We start from the raw sequence: 17,216 nt of genomic DNA, 5'->3' as shown, positions 1-17,216 counted from the left end.
CCAAGCCCTAGCCATTGGCTGACCATGTCACATGCTACATCCTGGTCCCACCCAGCTATCCAGTTTAAGTCACTACATGTCTATTCTAGCCACTGCGTTGTTTTTAATGCATGCCAGTGTCCGGTTTGCTTTTGCTGCTGCACTTGCGCAGTGTGCACTATTACCCAAATGTTCTTCTATGATGACCACCAAGTGCTTCTCTACAACAAAATTCCCTATAATAACTCTATTTAGCCTATAAGTAGCTTGTTTATTTTGTTCCCATAATTAATTACTTTACATTTATCAACGTTAAACTGCATTTTAAACCTTTCCGCCCAACTTGCCAGTTTAAGTCATTTTGCAGTGTATCCACAATCTCTCCTTTCATTTCCTTACTCAATTTCATGTCGTCCACAAATATTGCAATTTTACTCACTATTACTGTGCAACCAGTTTTTAATCCAATTACAAATTTTATCTCCTAACCCTAAATTACCTAGTTTTATTAATAACCTTTTATGAGGCACCGTATCAAAATCTTTAGCGAAATCAAGCAGTATTACTGTACATCAACAGATTTTCCTAAGTCCAGCCCCCTACTGACTTCCCCATAGAAGCAAATTAAATTAGGCTGACGTGATCTATTTTTGACGAACCCATGCCAAGCCTTACTTATGTGGGTCTATTATAGTGACAGACCCAAGAGTGAAGGGCCTTGTGATCAGTTTCAGAGTACTTGTGATCACTTTCATTACCCCCTTTCCTGTAACACTTCTCATCTGTGCACTACCCATTGGCTGCTGTATAGCAGTGCAGCCACACATCATGCAGGTAGAGGTGACTGCTGCTATCACCTCCGATGTATCCATCCTTGGGCTATTCTTATCTAGTGTAGGGCCACCTGAGTACTGAGTGGCCCTAACCTCTAGCAGTATCTGGATTTACAACAGAATTATGCTGTAAGGACATCCAAAGACAAAGACTTATCACAAGGGCAGAACGTGGAACAGACGTGGTGTGCTATGCACTATATGCATTATTTCCATTGGTAATTGTACCACCTGGGTGAATATAATTTTTATCAGTTACTGTTTTATGTATATTTATTTGAGGGGCATTAAATATATTCTTATTCTTTCACATTAAAATTATTAATATTGATACTACTATAGTGTAGCACAGCCGCAGGCTCAGCCACCCCACCCCCTTTTTTTTCTATGCAATCTATTGGGAATGACTGCCATATTTTTGTAGCAGCAGCTTCATATATTTTACACTAGAGATGTGCAGGTTCAGATTTATCCTGATATACTCGGGTAAGCAGGATCTTATTGGCTACCTGGCAGTCACATGGGGCCTTATTTTGGTTCACTCTTTCTGACAAATTTCTTCTTAGATGGACAAAACCATGTGCACTGCAGGTGGGGCAGATGTAACTTGTGCAAAGAGAATTAGATTTGGGTGGGGTTTTACTTCAAAGTGAGATCTATATTGCAGTGTAAAAATAAAGCAGCCAGTATTTACCCTGCACAGAAACAAAATAACTCACCCAAATCTAATTCTTTCTGCACATTTTACATCTGTCCCCCTGCAGTGCACATGGTTTTGTCCATCTAAGAAGGATTTTGTCAGAAAGAGTGAACTAAAATAAGGCCCATGGTTTGGAGCAAAAACATTCTACAGCCGATAGCGAATAAGATCCAGCTTTGAGGTCCGAGTAAATCCGGACCTGCTCATCTCTAGTTTACACATATCGGAGCGCCCAGCTGATATATTTTTTTATATTGTTATCCTTACACTGAGTAGGAACGGCCTGGAAAACATCTCCACCTGTTGATAAAATAATCTTACTCCTCAATTTTAAAACCTTGATTTTGCGGTGTTTCATATAATAAGATCATCGGTGTATCCCTTCTCAACTAGTGCCCATGCCTTCCCTTTTTATTGTCATATCTGTCTATCTATCAAGTTAATATTTCAGCAGAGAGCTGACAAACAGTACAAAACAGCATACAGTAGGATCATTGATTACTATTGCAATACTTTGACTTATGGACCCTTCCGTAACACTTTTCTGCCAATCAGATGGTGCTGTAACCTCTTCAGAAATCATTACTAGGGTTTTAGAAGCGGCTTCTCCACGTCTCAGAGATAATTACATCTGGAGCTGCATAATAAGTTCTGGAATTTAGCTGCACTGCTAATGCCAGCTAATGGTGTCACTGGGAAATAAAAAATTAGTCATTATGTTTGGGAACTGTGGATGCTTTGCGTTACTGAGCAATGAAGGGTTGTATAAGTCAGCCAGTGATAAAGGCAGATACAAATGTAGATCTAGTTATAAAATGTATTCAATAACTGCTTAGATTCATATTGCAAGCATTTGAGTCTACTTTGGCTTTTGTCACACATTGTACAATACACAATCTGAATACTAATAGATGTATGCATGTGTACGCTCCCTGAATTTCCCTTGTTTTTGGGGAGCACTCCCAGATTCTAGTCACCTGTATATACCAATCTACTCGGGGAAGTGGGTGATATTCAATTGCACAAATTTTAGAGAAACACATTCATTTGGACCAGTCTGCCCCTGTACAATGCTGCAAATTGCATTTTCTACCTGGGTTTCCTTCCCTTGCTTCCCAGTAGGCAGTGGCGTAGGGGTTTCATGCTCATTTTCATTTCTTATTGCTAGTGTTTTTTTTTTTGCTTGTTATCAGTGTGTTACATGCTCTTTGCCAGGAATTTACATGCTCATTGCCATGGGGTTCACATGCTTATTCACAGGGACAATATATATATATATACATATACATATATATATATATATATATATACATATATACACAACAGGGGTTAGGCACTCCCTGTAATGGTTCTGTAAGAGCCGGTGCCTTCACAAGAGTTGAAATACAAAGCAAACAAGGGTGTAGCACTCATAGCATCGATGCTACGAGTGCTACACCCTTGTTGGCTTTATATATATATATATATATATATATATATATATATATATATTCCCTTTTCCAGGAGCAATAAATATATATTGCTATTCTGTAACTTTCAGGTAGCGATATACATTACCCAGTAGGACCTCTAGCATCTATACATCTGTCCAGTACTAGGACCCCCAGCATCTCTCTTCACCAAAGCGGCAGCCATTTTTGGAGGGACATTGAAATCTGGAGCACCGGCTAATCGATACCACCACTTGCGCTGCAGTGCGATTGTTGTGCCACTGCTAGTAGGATATTCAGTGCATTCACAAAAAGGTGTGGCCTGGCAGTACAGGGCTGTGGTGTGTGTTTTTGTTATGCTGGGGGTATTCCTAGTGCTTATCAAGATGCCCAGCTGCCTCTTGACCCCCTGAATAATAGGGCAACCAATTACTGCTTATTTACCATGCAGTGCAGCTTGTGGGAGATACACTTCCAATCTTTCACACTAATGGTTGTGACATTGGGGCAATAGGACTTGTTCAGACCTTTTCTCAAATGGACAAAACCATACTGCACTGCAAGTGGGGCAGATATAACATGTGCAGAAAGAGTTAGATTTGGGTGAGTTATTTTGTTTCTGTGCAGGGTAAATACTGGCTGCTCTATGTTTGCACTGTAATTTAGATTTCAATTTGACCACACCCCACCTAAATCTAACTGTCTCTACATATGTTACATTTGCCCCACCTGCAGTGCACATGGCATTGTCCATTTTAGAAAAAACAGCTTTGTGATCAGGGGCGGGATGTTCTAACATCCGAAGCCCTGTTTAGCCCCTTTTCGCCGGCCACCGCATTCATAATGATCGCATATGCTCTAACATATGCGATCATTAACGCAAGGGACAGCTCTTGCGATAAGAGCTGTCCCTTGCGATGCGGCGCCGGTGCTGGACTTCCGGGGTCTGAGACCCGAGAGTCCATCTGCGCATGTGCAGAGCAAAGCGCCAACCGCAGGGCATGCTGGGAGGGATCCGTGATGGATACATGGATACACAGTGAGCGACTTTCCCCCTGCCCGGCGCCGACGGAGGGGGGAGGAAGATGTTGCATAGCGGAGCGCTATGCAAAGCCGTCCTGAAAGGCACTCATTTGCTGGTATAACCATCAGATGCTCGGCATTCCCGGCGATGATGCGGGATCGTGCAGCAGCGCTCACCGCTCATCGCTGGGGCATACACACTGGGTGGCTTTGAGCTGAAAGCCGCTCAAACAGGCTGTTTTGTGTGTATGGGCCTTAACACTTGTAGGCTACATGCAAAAGCAGCCTGTATGTACTCTGCACAAAACAATATAAATGTATTTGAACCTCTTGCATAGCAACATAGTTTGTTGCAGATACAAAGGGGTTTATTTTCTAAGATGGGGTTCTATTGAACATAGAAGGTTGCCCATAGCAACCATTCATCATCGACATCTAATTTATTTAGCACCCACTGGAAGATAATAGATAGAATCTAATTGTTTGCCTATAGATTGTAAGTTTGCGAGAGCAGGGCCCTCATACTTTTGACTGTCTGTAAATACCCATTTTGTTGTATCACTGTCTCCTATTGTAAAACTGTTAATAAATAAATAATAATATGGCAACGTTAGCAAATAACCCAGACCCAACATAAATAAATACTCTTGGTATATTGATGTAATTTGTCATTGATGTAATTTGCCATCATTTGGCCCCTACTATTTTCAACAAATAATGTTGTTCCTATAAGATTGTTAAAAAGGGTTTTTTCCCCCACCTTATTCAAAGCAATGATTGGCCAACTAATAAATCTATGGTGCCTCCTATTGGGCTGAATTTCTAGCAGTCTTAAGGCGGTTTGTGTGACAGCAGAGCACTTACACCATTTCTAAACTCCATGCAGACTCCCAATTTCTGAATAAACACATCTAGCAGTTTAGAGATCACCACACAATCCTCCCTTTAGTAAATATCCCCCTTTGTCTAAGAAATATTCTGCTTGTAATAGACACCTCATGCTGCATTATAATATGGCAAAATCACTGCTGCCAAGGAAACAGAAGTGATCTGCCCGTTGCTGTCAATTGGAGATTTGCAAACAGTTTATTTGTAAATTCATCCAAAAATAGGCTACAAAATCAACCAAACAATACACTAATAAATGACAGCAACTTTTCAATTCTAAAATACATTCTGTAGATAAAATCTTCATTATGATAAATATAAAAGTAGAGATAACGTATGCATTGCTGATGTTTTTGAGTGATTAATGGTATATTGCACATGCATATGCTGCGCATGCAGCAAAGTGTAATAGAGATGTGCTTGCAGTGTTTACATTTAAACAAAGTGATTGACAATCAGGTGATGTTTGTCTTGTTAGGTAGAAACTAGCAAATTACAAGACGTGCAAGTGCACAAGCTACAGTAAGAAGAAAATCAGCTATCAGTGGGCAAATGGGGCAAAACTTTTTTTTTCAGGTATATTAGTTAAAGAAAGAAAAAAACAAAAGGAGGAATAATGAGAGTTAAAAGACAGATGGAGACAATGTATAGCGAGTCATCTTACTAATGTGTTTTGCTCAGAACTCATTACTAAAACAGAGGGAAAGTGGCCACAGTAAGTTGCAAGTATATTGACAAAAAATATTTACATACAAATACATTTACAGAGGAGAATGTCCTAACAGAACTCTTAAAACTGAAAGTGATTAAATCAATGAGGCCAGATGGGGTACATCCACAGATATAAAAAAAAAGTTAAGGTGGTGCTGGTAGCATAGTTAACATAATTATTCACCTAGTCTCTAAATTCCAGATGACTGGAAAAGAGCAAATGTTATTCCACTGCACAAAAGTGGAAGCAAGGAAGAGGCAAGTAAATACCGACCGGTGGGCCTTACATTAGTAGTAGGAAAATTAGAAAATTTAAAATCCAACAACAGGATCCCAAACATCTGGGATTTACTGGGGGAGATCATGCCAAACACATCTTATTATATTTTGTGACTCCCGGGTTCTAGGACTTAAAGGTAGATAAGCAATCTAACAATGCAATGAGAAAGGCAAATCAGATGTTTGGTTGCATGGGGAGAGAAATACTGTAAGTAGCAGAAATAAGTAATAATGCCACTGTATATGTCACTGGTACGGCTCTATCTAGAATACTGTATCCATTTTTTACATCCATATTTCCAGGAGAATATACATAAAAAATATTAGTCTGTACTAAATAAAGTGATTTATGGCCTACAGTAGATTAGATCACAAAACTTGTGTCCATTGAGATCCACATACATTCTGCACATGTGTTTACTACCTCTCTTTGATTTACATATTGATTAATAGGTTTGTTCTAATGAAAAAGTGTACTGTGGTAACAAATGTGTAACAATAGCGTATTATACTTGAAGCCCAGCAGAAGGGAAAGGATTTTTGCACTTATATCAAATAGTGTTTGAATAGTCTTAGGTCGGCCCGTTTCCTGTTAGTATACTCGTAATACCGTAAGGATTTACTAAGAGCTCTAATGCATGCTCTCTCACCTCTGTGTCGCTTAAAACTTTCCAGTGTTAAGTTGATAAGTCCCATAATAATAACAACAATAGCTTGCAGTGAATCCAATGCAAGTCATTGAAATACTGAGTTAAATGTCAGCATGGGAGAGCTTTGTAGCCCTGACACGGATTTGTCATCGGAAATCTCTCTTGAATCAGCACAGTTAATGTAGTTTGAAATATGGTGTGGGCAGGTATACACTATTCTTCATAAGAGGAGATTTGCAGAGCCTTTCATTCCGAACGGGGGAGTGTGTCATATCTCAACGCCCATGTAATCATCCTTCTTCCCTAGAGACTAGGAAGCAAATCAGTCTAGACCTTAGTTAATGATAGAGATGTAGCCGACTTGCATTACATTACACTGAACTATAAAGGAAGATACATAGTTTTGTGCTACCGTAGAAACCAAAGGAAACATTCCCGGTGTTACAGTATGAAGCAGATACCAATTAAAACATCATTTTGTGCCCAGTTTATAGGCAGTGTAGTGAAATCACTGTCACTGAGAGATAAAGACCCCATGAATTATAACACCAAGGGAACCACAAAATAAGCATGTTTAAAATATTAGGCTACATTGGAAATTAAGAGATCGCATGCCAGAATGATTTTGCAGTTCTACAGATGATTCAGCCAATCTTCAAAACTAGGGAGTCCACTTCCCATGCCTTACCCATGCCTTATGTGAGCCCACCTGACCAAGCTACAAATGACTACATGCAAGGTTATAGTTTCTTTTTTATTTTTAAGATATTGAACTGTCTAGACAAAGGACATCATTTAGCATGGATTGCTGTTGTCTGAGATCAAAAAGTCACCGCCAGAAAGAAAGTATAAATGGTCACGCAAAATGGCGAATGCATCGCAAATAGCGATGCATTCGCAGATCCATTTGCAAAATCCAAAACATCCGAGTGTTTTCTATCTAAGTAAGTCTAGGGCTTCTACTAATCTGTGGTCATTGCTAACATCAGAGACCCACCCCAAAAAATACCTTGGCACGTTTTCATTTTCACAATGCTATGTTTCCGCCCATAAATGCTGTCTTCCTGTCAAGCAAACTGAGACTGCTATGCATATGGATATTTATTCGCCAATATGAGTAGGTGCATGAGCAATGCGAACAGTGAAAATGTTAACATGGACTTACCAACATGCTGAAATGCTAAACTACTGACATGGTTAAAATGTTGACATATTCTTCATGAGAACATTAAAATCGTTGATACCAGACATTTGACATATAGTTTGCTTATTTTAGGATTAGCTTTAGGCTAAAGAGTGTGTAGTGTCCTGTACACTACCTTATTTCTCTCGTTAGTTTATAAATCCAATCATTTAGTGATAAATAAAAATAAAAGTTTATATAGTCAATATATGAATAAAGTACATGGTATAATTTCCCGCTGCAAGAAGGATTCAGACAGTCTTTCAATAACAGGAGACAGAACAAAAACAGAACAAAAATATGATCACTGAGACTTGGCTCAATTAGTTAATTTCTTTTTATACTGCTTTCACATTACAGAAATGGGTAATGACACGGTATTCTTAAATGGGACTTTAAAACGGGTCTGAGCCTTGAGACCTTTCACATTGCAGGTGAAAACCGTTTTAAAAATCATTTAATACCATTCAAACATTCAACCCGTTTAACCCCCAAGGGACACGTTTCAAGCCATTGAAATAGAGCTGTTCAAACTGCCAAAAAAACGGCTTTGAACCGTGTAGGACTCTGCTTTTTAACCGTGTTGAAAGACCGGTTAACTTTAACCGGTAAATCAACTCTGGCACTTTCACATTGCAGCCTTAAACGTTTTAAAATGGAAAAAAAACAGCAATATACCGTTTTAAAAGTGTGATGTGAAAGGGGTATTAGTTTCTTACATAATAATGTATTTGTTTAGAACAACTTTGCTTGCCTCCATACAATGAGTCAATGCATGATTTAAAATAATATTTTTTTATTATTTTTCTCTACTGTATATCGAATCAAATATGATATCATAATTCAGATACATACACATAAAAAAAAAAATTCAAATAATATATATATATATATATTTATATTTATATGAGGTCCACAGTATACAGGAAATCATTATATCTACCGCTTTTTAATGATATGGTATATTGTGTAGCAATTGTTCGTTTATATGTTGTTTATTTGGGTACACCTGTTGCCTAGGTGATGGGTAACACACACAGGAGACATGCAGATAGTGATGTCATCCAACCTATGTCCCCCAGCCGGGCATGCAGCCCCGCATCCGGATACGAATGGTGTTTCACTTGGCGCACTCACTACTTAAGGTAAGCTGTATTTGTATATTACTATGCCTTGACGAAAGTGCTGCATTAACAAAAGGGCTCTGAAACGTTGTCGATCTTAAAGCCTTTGGTATCTGCATCAAGCCTAAATTTATGGAGATACCACAGTGTATCTCCCTCTTTAACTCTTTATTAGTATCAGTATATATACTGGGGGGGGGGTGGCACTCACTGGTCTTCCGATACAAATCAATAACCAGAGAAATGAACGATCAACGTTTCGGTTTTAATAAACCTTTGTCAAGATCCTGTCGGGACATCTATGTATATGGTAGCTGAAAGGGCACGGAACTTGTGTAAATTGGAGTGCTGGGTCATTCGTGGAGTATATAAATATAGGGATACACCTTGCAGTGCTGCATGTAAACCAGAATAAGGTCAGACAACTGGAATATGTTTTAAAACCAATATGGTAGGGAGGGTATCAGATACGGTATAGCTGTTGTTTTGCAAATGTTTACATTTAATGTCCATTTAAACAGTCTGTAGCCTCCCTTATAGGGGTATATGATGGTGTCCCAGGTGGAAACAAATGCAGGTCTGCTAAAATGTAAAGTTTGTCTATTGGGAATCCATATTATACTCACAGTACCTTGATGTGAAAAAGCATTATTGTCTAGAGTAGTCCTGCCTACCCTAGCAGCTTCCGCAGCTCCCTGGGAATTTACATGGAATAAATCGCATGCAATTTATCCCATGTAAAAAATGGCACATCAAGTGCCAAATCTTTAGTGCGCACTTCCGGGGAACTGCTGGGGGAGCTCAGGGGAAATTGGGCCCGACTTGTCAATAGGACGTCGACCTAGTGTATGGAGGCCTTAAGAGTAGTAAAAAAAAAGGTCCAGAAGCCTTTCATGTGACTCAGCACAGCATGTGTAGTTGAAAAGTCACTTAAATAATAACAGTTATCACTGGAAGCACAGGCCAAGTTGCGGTAAGATGTCTAATGGTCTTTTTGCGGTGGTTGGGGGTGATGGGGGTGAACTCTGCTGTTTGCCCCTGGAAAAGGCACTTTATGATTATTTTTTTGGGGGGGGGATTCTACGTAGAAAAATTCTACGTACTGTACTCTATAACATCAGAATTTTATAGTTCATAATGCTCCTTAATGGCATCCAAACAACTTATGTTTTTAAACTCTTTCCTTCAATTTTGAAACATCTATCCCAGGCTGCCCCATTCTACTCTGTTCTTGTTTGTTTTTATGATTTGACAACTGCTTCATCTTAGGAACAATAAAATCAAAGCTACTCTTGGAATAAAGGCTTCAAACCAGAGTGACAAATTCCCCAGTGGAACTCTAACCTTTTACGGAATCCTACGATTGATTACTTTTATAAATTGTTGCAGTCCACATATCAAGGATTCCCATTTGTGTCACTGTGGTGTAGAGGTATAGAAACTGTAGAGTTTATTTTCTACGGTTTTTATTGGACAAGTAATTCTTTCTAAGCATTTTACAGCAACATGCACAGCTGTCTGGCACTCTGCTGTCGCAGCGTTCATTTGTCTCCTCTCTTCAGTTCATTTTAATTAGTTCAATAGTTGACAAGCAGACATAACCAAAAATGGCACTGGATGTATTTTAAAGATACATACACGCTAGACAAGACAGTAAAAGATATCGATCAGAAGGACCCCCCTTCTGAACAGTATCTTTTATCTAATGTGTACACGCAATATCGTTAATGCTCCCGCACATTGTTAATGTTAACGACCCACTCCCTTGTCCCATCACACCTGGGACACATTGCACCAATCAATTTATGGTATATATAGAGCTCCCCTTGGACATACCAGTCATCACTGCTCCTAAAAAAGACGTGTTAACACGTCGAAACGCGTTGAGCTACCGTTTGTTTTGCAGCTCTAATTGCACCTACTACCAGACCACGCGGACCGGCTTGAAAAACGTACAAGGATTCCACAGTCTCCGTTCTGGACAGAAAGATGCATTTGGGTACATTGATATCATCAACTTGTAACACCCTGCTTATTCAATGAGTTAATCTGGATCCATAATGCTGGGCAATCTTCCGGGACCACTATAAATTCTCAATTGATATAGGAGACGGAGCATTCAACCTCCATCTGGTAACTATCTAATCACATTGGTGCATTGAACTGCCACTTTGACTATATCCACTGGAGCATTACCTATCCAGATTGTTTTTTAGACATTCCCCATTTTATTCTATTTTTGGCCCACCATGAGAATTCTCGATAGATAATATCAATCTTGTCTTTTTATATTACACACTCCCATATACAGCTTTCTTTGTACATTTACAAGAAATGTCTGCAGCATGGTCCTCACTTTCTCTGTCATTCCCCTCCCCGCCTACAGTCTTTGAGTAAGAGAAATAGGGGAGAATTCTGGAAGCCTAGAAATAAAAAAAATGGAGACCGATAAAGTACTAACCAATGTGCTGCTAACTGCCATGTTACAGGCTGCGTTTTAAAAATGATAGGAGTTGATTGGCTGGTATGTTATCCAGTTTCAATTTCTCTCTCTAAACAGATGTAGCGCCGCTCGTCCAGCGCCAGCACACGCCAGACCGCCCCTGCTGGAGAACGGACGCTAGATCTGAATAGGATGCACGAGTGTCCCACACGCACATGCGTCCCAGTTTACCGTCGGTGGGGGACGGGAACCCTGCCCATCTCTGCTTCAGGGAGATGGGCAGGGTTAGGGGGGAGAGCAGGGAGGTGGGGGAACGATGCGGAGACCGGTGGCGGGAGGAGCTCCGTTGTAAGGGGACGCGTGTGCGTCACTTAGCGAAATCTGGAGTAGGGCTGGCTCATGGCGCATCCACCGCCAGCCCCTGTAATGATGGATCATCTGTACTGTAGTATGCGATACCTCGCGCTAGTGGATGGACGCCTTAGAGCATAGCCCCCATAATGGTGTTTGTGGGCCACAGTAGGCATTGTTACAAAAGGACATATTACCTTGCTGGTTGTAACGCTTGTGCAAAAACCCTATCATACAACTGTGGAGCTATTGTAAAAGAATCAGTGCTTAATTGACTATTGGTCATTACTACATTTAACATAAATGTATCAACCTTTCTTTTTTATTCAACAACAATAAACAGAGCAACAATAATTATACTGATAAAAATAAAATATTTCCCCAAAATAATTCATTAAAATATTGCTTAAATAATTTTCAGTATTTCAGCACATTAAGGGGTTTATTCTAGTTCATTCTTTTTGACAAAGGGCCTTATTCTGGTTGGTGCGGCCGGGCCGTACGCGTACGTTCCGGGGGTTTTCATGATCTGCGCATGTGCAGATTCGCTAATGCGCAGGCGCGACCACTGAACAACGCTTATGGACGGGTCTCAACGTGCGAAAAAACCTGTACGCAAGTGTACGGGCATTGGGGGCGGCATAGGGGCGTGTTGAGGGGAGCGGCCGAAATAATGAGGGAAAATGGGCGTAAATATGGGCGTACAAGGGGGTGTGCACCAAAAATGAGCGGTGCTACTACCGCACGATCGACTAAAGCACTGTTCATTTCAGACACCAGACAAGCGCCCGCCAACCGCCAGCTCAGACCACCCCTACAGATACCGCATGCCAGCGTGCGGCTGAGTTTGCTAATTAACGCTGATTACTACTCAAACACATACACCTGAATGTAATAAGCAATGCTGCAGTCTATTAAGTACAAACCATTATTTCACTGCCTGCAAGCCACACACACAGCACGCAAACACATTGGAAGCTTATGTTTCTATACTTCTCCACATTTAAAGGTTTGTTTAATTTAAGGTAAGAATCTTTTTAAGACCTGCTTATATACGCTAAGGTAGGTATTTGCTAAACAGTTAGACACATTCACTACGTGCTTTCATAGACTTTACGCAGTAGCACACTCAATCTACACAAGTCGACATGTGTCAACGTGTTCACTCTAATACTAACATAGGTTTTGTATTTAGGATACAATAACATAAACCACATCTAACACCTACAAAGGATGTTTCAGCAATGTTTGAAGCCCATGACCACTATTTTGCACACAATCTTTGTATAGTACCCAAAATAATGACCTGTATCACTATCTCATCTGCTATGATTTGGATTTGACTACACTCTGGATGTAAGATGCCACCAATCACATTATTGCACTCTCATCTCTCTAACAAAGGATTCCTACATCTGCTTATGACACTGTAAAATCATATATATTTAAAAAGTTATGCATGTTTGTTCACAAGCTAATTTATCATGTTTGGCCCATTCACACATCTTTTTTTAGGGAGGACACATATGCATTCCTACACAAATGTACCTTTTCACCCTTGTTTGTCTGCCTCACCCACTCCATAAGGAAAGCATTGTTCTGGACCTGCTTTTACCTACTACTGTAGGAGCTACCTCACCTGCACACAAAAAACTGCTTTCTCACCTATTAAGTTGCTCTGCACATGTGCTGACACAAACTAATTAGCAGGGAAAAGTTGGATAGGAACATGGGAATGGCCATGGAGAGGGTTACACATGGGAAACTTCTACCACACTTCCACAAATGTTCAAAAATACCCTGGTCAGTAAGTACACATAAATCTAGTATTTGTTTCACACAAGAAATGACACATACCACAATTTTGATTTAATTTGTAAAATAAATTTATTTGCTGTTCAGCATCACAGCTTATTTCACACTTTAATGTGAGAAATCAAATAAACAAATAAAATAGACACACAAATAATAAAACAGCCAGAACAAGAGGTTGCATATCTCCAAACATGTGTTACCCTGCAAATGCAATGGTGAAAGAAATGGGGACACCAGAATACGTACTGCAACAACCAGGGTGAATACTAAGCAAGATACACACCACCACAAATTGATCCTGCATTTGTAGAGGTCAAAATACGAACTTTCATGCCCATGGCACGCAAATGGATAGATGGCCAACTCAGGAAGCGGATGTCCAGTGCAATTTAAACATTTGGGGTCCAACCACAGAGGAAGTGAACCAGGTCTCATTATTTGGGCCCTTTTTTCCCCCTTTTAGATGGGGCCTTGGGGACAGGGGCCTTTGGGTCAGCTGCCTTGCGGCGTCTTCCCCTAGTCGACACAGGAGGGTCAGCAGAGGTGGAAGGTTGGGGAGCAGCTTGGGGTGGGGCAGCAGATGGGGGATTGTCCCTTAGGGACCTGGCGGTGGACAGCTGCTCCGCAAGAAGTTCATTCTGGCGGCTGAGGTGTTGGCCAATGCTTACTATGCCAGCCGCCAGAGTGTCGTTAATGCGGGTCAAGGCCTCACACTGCAGCCTGTTTGTGGCCTTCCACTCCGCCAGAAATTCCGCCACCTGCTGCTGACGGATCGCAGCATCCACCCCTTGCTGCTCGATCCTCTCCAGCGTCACCATCATGCTCTCTTCCCATGTCTCCTGTGGCTGGGGCTGGGGGTGTCTTCTTGGTGGAGGCTGGACCACTTGCTCCACCTGTGGCTCTGCAGAGGAAGATGCTGCCGGTACATCCTGGGTTTCTGCTTCTTCTAGGATAAGAATTGAAAACAATGTCACCATCACATACGCAATAAAAAATATCTTTCTAAATACAATGCATTACTGTGACTTACCATCAAAAGCAGCAGCAAAGACCTCCGCCGGGAGCTCACTGTCCATATTGGAGATCCCCCTGACCTCCCCCACATCAATCACGTCCAAGGAGTCCTGCTCCAGGGGGGTATACTCCAAATGGTCAGGCATAGGACCTCTCCCGGTGGACATGCTGTGGTTGTACCGGTCAGTCATCTTCCTCTTCATTGCCGTTTTGAAGTCAGTCCACCTACAAGTTTAAAAATACAAATATCACCATGAGATATGTGCACCACTGTGCTACGTGTAGGGTTACCACCTAGTCTATTAAATTCCGGACACATGTTAATTACACAGGTTCTGTGGCAGTTTAAAATTAGGTGAAGTGGAGTCTTGAAGTCAGCCAGCCACAGAACCTGTGTAATTAATATGTGTCCGGAATTAAAGGGACTATGTGGTACCCCTAGCTACGTGACATTTCCTAGTGTGGGTGATCTAATGTTTTTTGGCCATATGTGTCCCACACACACATTCATGTCTTAATTAGGAGGCATTTCAGTGTTTCATCTCATTCATTAGGCCACTAACTGCACATACATACATCACTATGCAGAAATGACATCATCCATGGCCAAATTATGCACCTCCACCTGGTGTGAAACTACACATTCCACCATAGCTTGACAATGTGGTTATTATGGAGTAATTTAACTATGGAATGGCATACTGGGATGTGTAGTTTCTCAGCAGCTACATGTGCACAGTTTGGTCATTGTTGTTTCAGTAGCATCATATGGAACATGTTACAACAACTCTTTCAAAAACACACTTTCTCTTGTCCCATCACATACTTCACATGAGCAGAACTGTGCCCATAACCTCACATCACACCAATGGTGCATGTTTCATATATCAATGTGGGTTATTAGACATGGTTGTGTTCACATGTGACATTGAAGTGTAGCACTATCTACAAACACACCTTTCTATTAGTCTCAAAACATACATGTAACATATGTACACACATATGACATCAGGGGGACAAAGACCAGGGCAATTTTTCAGCAGTCTCCAGCAGGAACTGAGGCCCTTATTCTAGTTCACTGTTTCTGCCCAAATATTTATTTGATGGACAAAACCATGTGCACTGCAGGTGAGGCAGGTGTAAAACCCCACCCAAATCTGATTATCTCTGCACAAGTAACACCTGCCTCACCTGCAGTGCACATGGTTTTGTCCATCTAAGAAATATTTGGCCAGAAAGAGTGAACTAGAATAAGGGCCTCAGTTCCTGCTGGAGACTGCTTAAAAATAGCCCTGACAAACACACTAACCTTTTCTTCACCGCGTCCCATTTTCTGACCACTGGTGCCACCTGGTTCACTTCCTCTGTGATCTTCTCCCAAAGGTTTCTCCTTGCACTGGCACTAGGCTTCCTGGTTGCCAATTCAATCCATTCGCGTGCCCTGGGCACTAGAATTCGCATTTCGGCCTCTACAAATGCAGGGTTTCTCTTTTTGGTGGTGGTATCCTGCTCAGTCCTCACCCTCGATGTTGCAGCTCGTTTTCTGGTGGCCCCAGTTCTCTCACCATGCACCTGCTGGGTCACACCTGTTTGGAGAGATGCAACCTCTTGTTCTGGCTGGTTGCTTGGCCCTTGTGGAGCTGGTGGAGGTTCAACAGGGCCTGTTACTGAGGGGCCCGCTTGGTCTTGCAGGCTACTCCTCACTTGGGCCCTCCTTCTCCGCTCCTGTTCCCTCTTGTTCAGTGCATCAAGCAGGGATTGTGCTGTAGCTCTCTGCAGAGCGTCCTCAGCTGCGGAATCGTCTGAGTCAGACATGTTTGCAGCAATTGTGGGCTGCATCTGACTGAATATTTATATGTTAATTTCCCGCCATGAACAAGGGGGCGTATATTTTTCCACGCAATGTAGATGCAAATTTACGCCGATATTTCCCGCCGATAATTCCCGCTTAAATTACGCAGGTCTCAACGCACCTGATCAAACACCTGTATATGCACATACACAGGTTGTGGAGCATTGTGTGCTACATCGTGAAATGTGGGCACCTGTCATTCCAATGACGAGTGTTGTCAGCTGGTATCTGTTGGAGTTCGTGTATGCTTTGTGAGTCACATTTCAAAACATCACGTTATAATGCTTTCCTTACATATGTAATGTGTATGAAATTGTCATACAGCAACATGTTGCATTGTGGCCCTTTAGGCAGCGTAGTTATAAGTTGATGGTTGCGTGTATTATTTTCCGCCTACTGTATATACAGTATTTCTCTTTTCATGGAAATCGGTGTATTGAGCCCCCTTTAAGCAGCGTAGTTATAAGTAGAGGGTTGCGTGTATTATTTTCCGCACACTGTAAATACAGTACTCCTCTCCACGGATATCGGTGTATCGTGCCCCCTTTAAGCAGCGTAGTTATAAGTAGAGGGTTGCGTGTATTATTTTCCGCACACTGTAAATACAGTACTCTCTTCATTGAATGCATGCTGTTGGTTGTGGTGTGTGTATATCGGAACGGTCCGCGTAAGTTTCTATTCGCATCCAGTTTGTTAATGTAAGAGGGATTAATAAAGTTAATACCAAACAAACAATTTTTTCGACCAATCAGCAAGCACCAAAAGTGATATATGTACCTGCAATTATTAACTGCGCCATAGCCAATATGACGTGTAACAGAGCTAGGCCGTTTTCCACCCCTGAGCTGTTGGCCCAGGTTGACGTAATGGACCGTCACCTGGGGCCCAGGGGCCCATATGTTAGCAATGCGGACAAGCGGCGGGCGTATACTGCTGCCCGC

At 41.4% G+C, this 17,216-nt stretch overlaps 1 protein-coding gene across 2 annotated transcripts in view; it reads right to left on the bottom strand.

Moving 5' to 3' along the window:
* Window positions 1-17,216, bottom strand: part of SLCO3A1 (solute carrier organic anion transporter family member 3A1) — a 266,549-nt gene that overhangs the window by 21,455 nt on the left and 227,878 nt on the right. The gene's annotated exons all lie outside the window — the stretch shown is intronic.

This window comes from Crinia signifera, chromosome 4 (genome assembly GCF_055691185.1).
Source record: "Crinia signifera chromosome 4, ASM5569118v1, whole genome shotgun sequence".
Taxonomy (NCBI): domain Eukaryota; kingdom Metazoa; phylum Chordata; class Amphibia; order Anura; family Myobatrachidae; genus Crinia; species Crinia signifera.
This window is presented reverse-complemented; position numbering and strand designations above follow the sequence as displayed.